The sequence below is a fragment of the Triticum dicoccoides genome, chromosome 6A (genome assembly GCF_002162155.2).
Source record: "Triticum dicoccoides isolate Atlit2015 ecotype Zavitan chromosome 6A, WEW_v2.0, whole genome shotgun sequence".
Lineage (NCBI taxonomy): Eukaryota > Viridiplantae > Streptophyta > Magnoliopsida > Poales > Poaceae > Triticum > Triticum dicoccoides.
Genome location: NC_041390.1, coordinates 356,191,285 through 356,201,556, shown reverse-complemented (window position 1 = coordinate 356,201,556; position 10,272 = coordinate 356,191,285).

Genomic DNA, 10,272 nt, shown 5'->3' with positions numbered 1-10,272 from the left:
GTTAATTATTCTCAATGGCATACTGAAAGATCTACTAATAAAAAGGTGCATGTGATAGAAGAAATTAATATTTTGAGTGGAAAGATGGATGAACTTATGAAATTATTTCCTAATAAGAGTGTTTCTTCTGATCCTAATGATATGCCCTTGTCTACTTTGATTGAGAATAACAATGAATCTATGGATGTGAATTTTGTTGGTAGGAACAATTTTGGTAACAACGCGTATAGAGGAAATTTCAATCCTAGGCCTTATCCTAGTAATCCATCTAATAATTATGGTAATTCCTACAACAATTCTTATGGAAATTATAATAAGATGCCCTCTGATTTTGAATCTAATATTAAAGAATTTATTTCTTCGCAAAAGAATTTTAATGCTATGATTGAAGAAAAATTGCTTAAGATTGATGATTTGGCTAGGAACGTTGATAGAATTTCTCTTGATGTTGATTCTTTAAAGCTTAGATCTATTTCTCCTAAGCCTGATATCAATGAGTCTCTCAAAGCCATGAGAATGTCCATTGATGAGTGCAAGGAAAGAACCGCTAGGACGCGTGCTATGAAAGATGCCTTTATTAAAGCGTGTTCTTCTGGTTCCTATGAAAATAATGATGAAGATCTAAAAGTTATTGATGTGTCCCCTATTAAATCTTTGTTTTGCAATATTAATCTTGATAATGATGGGACTGAATATGATCCACCTTTACCTAGAAGGCGTTCTAAAAAATCAGAGTATTTAGATCTTGATGGTGAAATTGATAAAAGTGGGATTAAAAGAAATAAAACCCTAGATGATGCTAAACCCACTATATTAGATTTCAAGGAATTTAATTATGAAAATTGCTCTTTGATTGATTGTATTTCCTTCTTGCAATCCTTGCTAAAATCTCCTCATGCTTATAGTCAAAATAAAGCCTTTACCGAATATATCATTGATGCCTTGATGCAACCTTATGAAGAAAAACTTGAGTTGAAAGTTTCTATCCCTAGAAAACTTTATGATGAGTGGGAAACTACTATTAAAATTAAAATTAAATATTATGAGTTGTATGCTTTGTGTGATTTGGGTGCTAGTGTCTCTACTATTCCCAAAACTTTGTGTGATTTGCTAGATTTCTGTGATTTTGATGATTGCTCTCTAAACTTGCATCTTGCGGATTCCACTATTAAGAAACCTATGGGAAGAATTAATGATGTTCTTATTGTTGCAAATAGGAATTATGTGCCCGTAGATTTTATCATTCTTGATATAGATTGCAATCCTTCTTTCCCTATTATTCTTGGTAGACCTTTCCTTAGAACAGTTGGTGCAATTATTGATATGAAGGAAGGGAATATTAGATTTCAATTTACATTAAAAAAGGGCATGGAACACTTCCCTAGAAAGAAAATAAAATTACCATATGAATCTATCAGGAGAGCCACTTATGGATTAACTACCAAAGATGGCAATACCTAGATCTATTCTTGCTTGTTATGCCTAGCTAGGGGCGTTAAACGATAGCGCTTGTTGGGAGGCAACCCTTTTTATTCCTTGCTTTTTATCCTGTTTAGTAATAAATAATTTATATAGCCTCTGTTTTGGTTGTGTTTTTTGTGTTTAATTAGTGTTTGTGCCAAGTAGAACCATTGGGAAGACTTGGGGAAAGTCTTGTTGAACTTGCTGTAAAAACAGAAACTTTAGCGCTCAAGAGAACTGCTTTCATTTTTATTTTGAAAGTTCTATTTAGTTAATTATTTTTTAAGATGATTAATAGATAAATTCCTCACGTCCAGGAATTTATTTTAGAATTTTTGGGGTTCCAGATCTTGCGCTAGCTACAGATTACTACAGACTGTTCTGTTTTTGACAGATTCTGTTTTTCGTGTGTTGTTTGCTTATTTTGATGAATCTATGGCTAGTAAAATAGTTTATAATCCATAGAAAAGTTGGAATACAGTAGTTTTAACACCAATATAAATAAAGAATGATTTCATTACAGTACCTTGAAGTGGTCTTTTGTTTTCTTTCGCTAACGGAGCTCACGAGATTTTCTACTTTAAGTTTTGTGTTGTGAAGTTTTCAAGTTTTGGGTAAAGATTTGATGGATTATGGAACAAGGAGTGGCAAGATCCTAAGCTTGGTGATTCCCATGGCACCCCCAAGATAATCTAAGGACACCTAAAAGCCAAAGCTTGGGGATGCCCCGGAAGGCATCCCCTCTTTCGTCTACTTCTATCCGTAACTTTACTTGGAGCTATATTTTTATTCACCGCATGATATGTGTTTTGCTTGGAGCGTCTTTTATGATTTGATACTTTGCTTGTTAGTTTACCACAATAATCCTTGATGTACACACCTTTTGAGAGAGCCATACATAATTTGGAATTTGTTAGAATACTCTATGTGCTTCGCTTATATCTTTTGAGTTATATAATTTTGCTCTAGTGCTTCACTTATATCTTTTAGAGCACGATGGTGGATTTGTTTTATAGAAACTATTGATCTCTCATGCTTCACTTAGATTATTTTGAGAGTCTTAATAGCATGGTAATTTGCTTAAAATCCTAATATGCTTGGTATGCAATATTAATAATAAAACTTTCTTATGAGTGTGTCGAATACTAAGAGAAGTTTGATGCTTGATGATTGTTTTGAGACATGGAGGTAATAATATCAAAGTCGTGCTAGTTGAGTAGTTGTGAAATTGAGAAATACTTGTGTTGAGGTTTGTAAGTCCCGTAGCATGCACGTATGGTAAACGTTATGCAACAAATTTGAAACATAAGGTGTTATTTGATTGTCTTCCTTATGAGTGGCGGTCGGGGACGAGCGATGGTCTTTTCCTACCAATCTATCCCCCTAGGAGCATGCGCGTAGTGTCGAGGTTGTTGATGACTTGTAGATTTTTGCAATAAGTATGTGAGTTCTTTATGACTAATGTTGAGTCAATGGCTTATACGCACTCTCACCCTTCCATCCTTGCTAGCCTCTTCGGTACCATGCATTGCCTTTCTCACATTGAGAGTTGGCGCAAACTTCGCCGGTGCATCCAAACCCCGTGATATGATACGCTCTTTCACACATAAACCTCCTTATATCTTCCTCAAAACAGCCACCATACCTACCTATTATGGCATTTCCATAGCCATTCCGAGATATATTGCCATGCAACTTTGCATCATTCCGTTCATCATGACACATTCATCATTGTCATATTGCTTAGCATGATCAGGTAGTTGACACAGTATTTGTGGCAAAGCCACCGTTCATAATTCTTTCATACATGTCACTCTTGGTTCATTGCATATCCCGGTACACCGCCGGAGGCATTCATATAGAGTCATCTTTGTTCTAGTATCGAGTTGTAATCATTGAGTTGTGAATAAATAGAAGTGTGATGATCATAATTATTAGAGCATTGTCCCAAGTGAGGAATCTAAAAAAGGCCATAAAAAAGAGAAGGCCTGAAAAAGAGAAAGGCCATAAAAAAATAAAAGGCCCAAAAAATGAGAGAAAAAGAGAGAAGGGACAATGTTACTGTCCTTTTACCACACTTGTGCTTCAAAGTAGCACCATGATCTTCATAGTAGAGAGTCTCTCATGTTATCACTTTCATATACTAGTGGGAATTTTTCATTATAGAACTTGGCTTGTATATTCCAACAGTGGGCCTCCTCAAGTGCCCTAGGTCTTCGTGAGCAAGCAAGTTGGATGCACACTGTCGGTGTCAAAACCGGTGGATCTCGGGTAGGGGGTCCCGAACTGTGCGTCTAAGGCAGATGGTAACAGGAGGCAGGGGACACAATGTTTTACCCAGGTTTGGGCCCTCTTGATGGACGTAAAACCCTATGTCCTGCTTGATTAATATTGATGATATGGGTAGTACAAGAGTAGATCTACCACAAGATCGGAGAGGCTAAACCCTAGAAGCTAGCCTATGGTATGATTGTATGTTGTGGTTGTTGTGTCCTACGGACTAAAACCCTCTGGTTTATATAGACACCGGAGAGGGTTAGGGTTACACAAGGTCGGTTACAAAGGAGGAGATACACATATCCGTATTGCCTAGCTTGCCTTCCACGCCAAGTAGAGTCCCATCCGGACACGAGACGAAGTCTTCAATCTTGTATCTTCATACTCTAACAGTCCGGCCAATGGAGATAGTCCGGCTGTCCGGAGACCCCCTAATCCAGGACTCCCACACACACCCACTAGTTTCTTTTGTTGAGCTTTCATACATTTATAGCTCTAGTGCATCCGTTGCATGGCAATCCCTACTCCTTGCATTAACATCAATCGGTGGGCATCTCCATAGCCCATTGATTAGCCTTGTTGATGTGAGACTTTCTCCTTTTTGTCTTCTCCACATAACCCCCCTCATTATATTCTATTCCACCCATAGTGCTATGTCCATGGCTCGCGCTCATATATTGCATGAAAGTTTATAGGTTTGAGATTACTAAAGTATGAAACAATTGCTTGGCTTGTCATCGGGGTTGTGCATGATGAGAGCATTCTTGTGTGACGAAAATGAAACATGAATAAATTATATGATTTTGTAGGGATGAACTTTCTTTGGCCATGTTATTTTGAGAAAACATAATTGCTTAGTTAGTATGCTTGAAGTATTATCATTTTTATGTCAATATGAACTTTTTCCTTGAATCTTTCGGATCTGAATATTCACACCACAATTAAGAAGAATTACATTAAAATTATGCCAAGTAGCACTCTGCATCAAAGTTTCTCTTTTTATTATTTACCTACTCGAGGACGAGCAGGAATTAAGCTTGGGGATGCTTGATACGTCTCCAACGTATCTGTAATTTTTGATTGCTCCATGCTATATTATCTACTATTTTGGACTATATTGGGCTTTATTTTCCACTTTTATATTATTTTTGGGACTAACCTATTAACCAGAGGCCCAACCCAAAATTGCTGTTTTTTGCCTATTTCAGTGTTTCAGAGAAACAAAATATCAAACGGAGTCCAAACGGAATGAAACCTTCGGAAACGTGATTTTCTCATCAGATAAGATCCAGGAGACTTGGACCCTCCATCAAGAAAGCCACGAGGCGGTCACGAGGGTGGAGGGTGCCCCCCCTAGGGCGTGCCCCCTGCCTCGTGGGCCCCTCGAAGCTCTACCAACATACTTCTTCCTCCTATATATACCTACGTACCCCCAAACAATCGGGGATGGAGACAAAAACCTAATTCCACCGCCGCAACTTTCTGTATCCACAAGATCCCATCTTGGGGCCTATTCCAGAGCTCCGCCGGAAGGGGCATCGATCACGGAGGGCTTCTACATCATCATCCAAGCCCCTCCGATGAAGTGTGAGTAGTTTATTTCAGACCTACGGGTCCATAGTTAGTAGCTAGTTGGCTTCTTCTCTCTTTTTGGATCTCAATACAATGTTCTCCCCCTCTCTCGTGGAGATATATTCGATGTAATCTTCTTTTTGCGGTGTGTTTGTTGAGACCGATGAATTGTGGGTTTATGATCAAGTCTATGTATGAATAATATTTGAATCTTCTTTGAATTCTTTTATGTATGATTGGTTATCTTTGCAAGTCTCTTCGAATTATCAGTTTGGTTTGGCTACTAGATTGGTTGTTCTTGCCATGGGATAAGTGCTTAGCTTTGGGTTCAATCTTGCGGTGTCCTTTCCCAGTGACAGAAGGGGCAGCAAGGCACGTATGGTATTGTTGCCATCGAGGATAACAAGATGGGGTTTTTATCATATTGCATGAAACTATCCCTCTACATCATGTCATCTTGCTTAAGGCGTTACTCTGTTTTTAACTTAATACTCTAGATGCATGCTGGATAGCGGTCGATGAGTGGAGTAATAGTAGTAGATGCAGGTAGGAGTTGATCTACTTGTCTCGGACATGATGCCTATATACATGATCATACCTAGATATTCTCATAACTATGCTCAATTCTGTCAATTGCTCAACAGTAATTTGTTCACCCACAGTAGAATACTTATGCTCTTGAGAGAAGCCACTAGTGAAACCTATGGCCCCTGGGTCTCTTTCTCATCATATCAATCTCCATCACTTTATTATTGCTTTGCTTTTACTTTTTACTTTGCATCTCTATACCAAAAATACCAAAAAATTTATTTATCATCTCTATCAGATCTCACTTTCATAAGTGACCGTGAAGGGATTGACAACCCCTAAGCACGTTGGTTGCGTTGAGCTATTGTTTTTGTGTAGGTACGAGGGACTCACGCATAGCCTCCTACTGGATTGATACCTTGGTTCTCAAAAACTGAGGGAAATACTTATGCTACTTTGCTGCATCATCCTCTCCTCTTCGGGGAAATCCAACGCGGTGCTCAAGAGGTAGCAGCGGCGAGTGGGTCCACGCGGCGGGCGTCCGTGGAGCCGTCTGTGGCTCCAACCACCGAGCCAGACGGGGCCTGCGAGAGAGGAAGCGGGGCCCTGCTCAACAAGACAAGAAAAACGAAGAATAAGAGAATAAGAGGTTTGCAAGAAAAGAGGAAGCAAACACAAGAAGAATCAAGGCACTTACGCGGACACCAGCGGGAGCCGCCTTGGGTCCTTCTGGAGGAGGGCCACTCTCATGGCGGCCTCTTGCCGCCTGGTCGCGGCGGCCGAAGCTTTGGGCTTCTTGGGCCAGCTCCCGAATAGTCCGGCATCAGCTCGATACTCCGGCGCGCCGCCTGCTGCAGTCGGCACGGCCGAGGAGCCGGCGCCCATCCTGACGGCGCCATGGGTGCGACGCGGCTCGTCGTCATCCGACCAGTCCCCAAGGTCACCTCCTCCGGAGCCGCCTACTCCCGCGGTGTCGTCCTCCTCCACGGTGGTCGCCCCCAGATCGGGGACATCCGCATCACTCTCCACCCAGTCCACCGGGTATTGATGACCTTAGGCTGGCACTATAACACCCTCGATGCGACTATATCTCCCACGTGTCGAGGCACGACTTAGAGGCATAATCGCATTGAAGGCATATGTCGCAAGTTAGGCAATCTTCACAACATCCCATGTAATATGAATAATAAAGGGGAGATAACATAGTTGGCTTACACTCACCACGTCAATCAAGTACATAAATAACATTACATCATCCAAACACTCATGGCCCGACTACGGCGCCAAAATAAAAGAGAACCCAACATGCGACAACGGTCCCGTTCACCCCCAACTGGGCACCACTACTGATCCTCGGGAAAGGAAACATAGTAACGTTGAGAGTCTTCGCCAAACTCCCACTTGAGCTCATATGCGTCTCCTGGAGCGGAATCATCAGGCCCTGCATCTGGTGTAATAGTAATCTGTGAGCCACAGGGACTCAGCAATCTCGCACCCTCGCGATCAAGACTATTTAAGCTTATAGGTATGGCAAGGTAAATATATGTGGAGCTGCAGCAAGCGACTAGCAAAATATGGTGGCTAACTTATTCGCAAAAGAGGGCGAGAAGAGGAGGAAAAGTGCGAGCGAGAAACTAGAGAACAACCTGCGCAAACATTACTCCAACACCGTGTCCACTTCCCGGACTCCGCCGAGAAGAGGCCATCACGGTAACACACTCAGTTGATTCATTTTAAATAATTAAGGTTCAACTTATCTACAACCGGACATTAACAAATTCCCATCTTCCCATAACCGCGGGCACGGCTTTCGAAAGTTCAAATCCCTGCAGGGGAGTCCCAACTTAGCCCATGACAAGCTCTCACGGTCAACGAAGGAATAGACCTCCTCCCAAGATGTTCCGATCAGACTCGGTATCTCGGTTATTCAAGACACTTCGACAGGTTAAAACAAGACCAGCAACACCACCCGAATGTGCCGACAAATCCCGATAGGAGCTACACATATCTCTTTCTCAGGGCACACTCAGATTGTCTTAGGTACGGGTAGGCCAGCCCAGAGTTGCCCCTGGTGGCCACCGGTAGCTGACAGGTGGACCAACACTCAGAGGAGCACTGGCCCGGGGGGGTCAAAATAATGATGACCCTTGAGTCTGCAGAACCCAAGGGAAAGAAAAGGCTAGGTAGAAAATGGTAAAACCAAGGTTTGGAATTGCTGGAAAAGCTTTAATCAAGGCGAACTATCAAGGGGTTCCCATTATAACCCAACCGCGTAAGGAATGCAAAATCCGGGAACATAACACCGATATGACGGAAACTAGGGCGGCAAGAGTGGAACAAAACACTAGGCGAGAGGCCGAGCCTTCCACCCTTTACCAAGTATATAGATGCATTAAGATAACATAGCAATATAATGATATCCCAACAAGTAAATAAAAGTTCCAACAAGGAACGGCCTTCGATCTTCACCTGCAACTAGCAACGCTATAAGAGGGGCTGAGCAAAGCGGTAACATAGCCAATCAACGGTTTGCTAGGACAAGGTGGGTTAGAGGTTTGACATGGCAATTTGGGAGGGTTGAAAACAAGTGGTAGGCATCGTAGCATTGGCATAGCAAAAGAGCGAGCAAACTAGCATAGCAAAGATAGTAGTGATTTCGAGGGTATGATCATCTTGCCTGCACAGTTGTCAGAGTTGACTGGATCCTCGAAAGCAAACTCAATGAGCTCCTCGTTAGCGAACTCGTCTCCCGGCGCTACCCAAACAAGACAAACAAGCAACAAGGATACAATCAACCACGTGCAAGGATCAAGCAATATGATGCAATGATGATATGCTATGCGGGATGCGATGCGGGATGCAAAATGCAAGATATGATAGGAAATGCATGAACCTGGCCTCAACTTGGACAACCAAGTGTGCCACTGGAAAGATGAGATGAAATCGCTTGAAAACGATATAAATAACACCGGAATCGGAGTTACAGTTTGGAAATGGCAAGCGATACAAAAATGACACCGGTCTGCGATTTACAGCAAGTAGCCATCTAAATGCAATGAGATGAACATGCTACAGCACTCAAACATGACAACAAAATACATGTCAGGGATGCACACAAGATTCTTAACAAGAGTCTAGCACTAAGCTACGGCCAAATCATTCATTAACAGGTTCAAACAAGCATGGCAAAAATGCATATGGCAAACATATCTCAGACTTAGTGAAATTAACACTTGTCTGGAATTTCAGATCAGGTAGCCCTCTTCGGAGCAACAAAACTACATGCTACAGGATCTGAACATGGAAAAGTAAAACATGGCACGGAGCTACTCAAAGAGTTTAACAAAAGTCCCTTAGTGATCTTGAGCCAAAAGGGATCAGAAAATATACTAACAAGCACGTGAACATAGCAAAAACATAATCAGTTTTCAGACTTGGTGAAAACTGACACATGCTGAAATATAACTCAAGTAGGCATGTTTACGAGCTCGATGCACTCACTACGCTGCAAGTCATGGCAAGAAAAGCATACAACCATCAAGAAGGCACAAAATTCAAGCTAGACATGGCAAGACCAATAGCATAGCATGCACGGATCAACTACAACATCATCGGCAAAATTGCAAACAAGTTGACAATCTGCCCAGATTCACAAAGTAGCAAAAGTAGAGCTCGACTGACTCAAGCTAGGGTGCTCCATAATTGCAAACAAAGACATGGATGGATAGAGCACTACAAGATTAACAAAACATCCTTATTGATCATCCTCAAAAGAGGCACGGATCACTAGGAAACAACATGAACATATGGCAACATGAGATAAACAGATCCAGGACTTAGTGAAATTACCAAGTCCCTGAAAACAGAATTAGCAAGTGCACCACTTTGCAAGCTTGCACTAGTCACCACACACATCACAAAAATACATGGGTTGCACCTCTGGAAAGATGACAAAACCCTTAACAAAACATATGTAGAGCATAAGGGCATATCATGCACACATTAATCATGGCAAAAATGACAAAAACCTAAATGGAGCAGCAGATCTGACAATTAACTCAAGTAGCCCTCTTCTAACAGCATTTCGGGCATCAAGATGAACTCAAATGAAAATGATGCAATGGAATGAAATGATGTACTCTCCGAGATGAACATTTTGGTATGCTATATGCATGAATAGGAGCTACGGATGCAAAGTTACAAGGCTATGAACATGGCAATTTGGATCTGGAATTCTAGGACTTAGAGAAAAATCAACCTCGTGAAAATTAGGGTTACTGTTCACGGATCTCAGATCTGCACGCAAAACGAGGTCGGCCGGGTCCCTCGCTAGAGTTCGTCGCCGGAGAAGAGGGAGGGGCTGGGCCGGAGCTTGGGGGCGACGCCGGTGAGCACGGAGGCCGGGGCGGCCGCGGGCGGCGCGAGCGGCGCCCG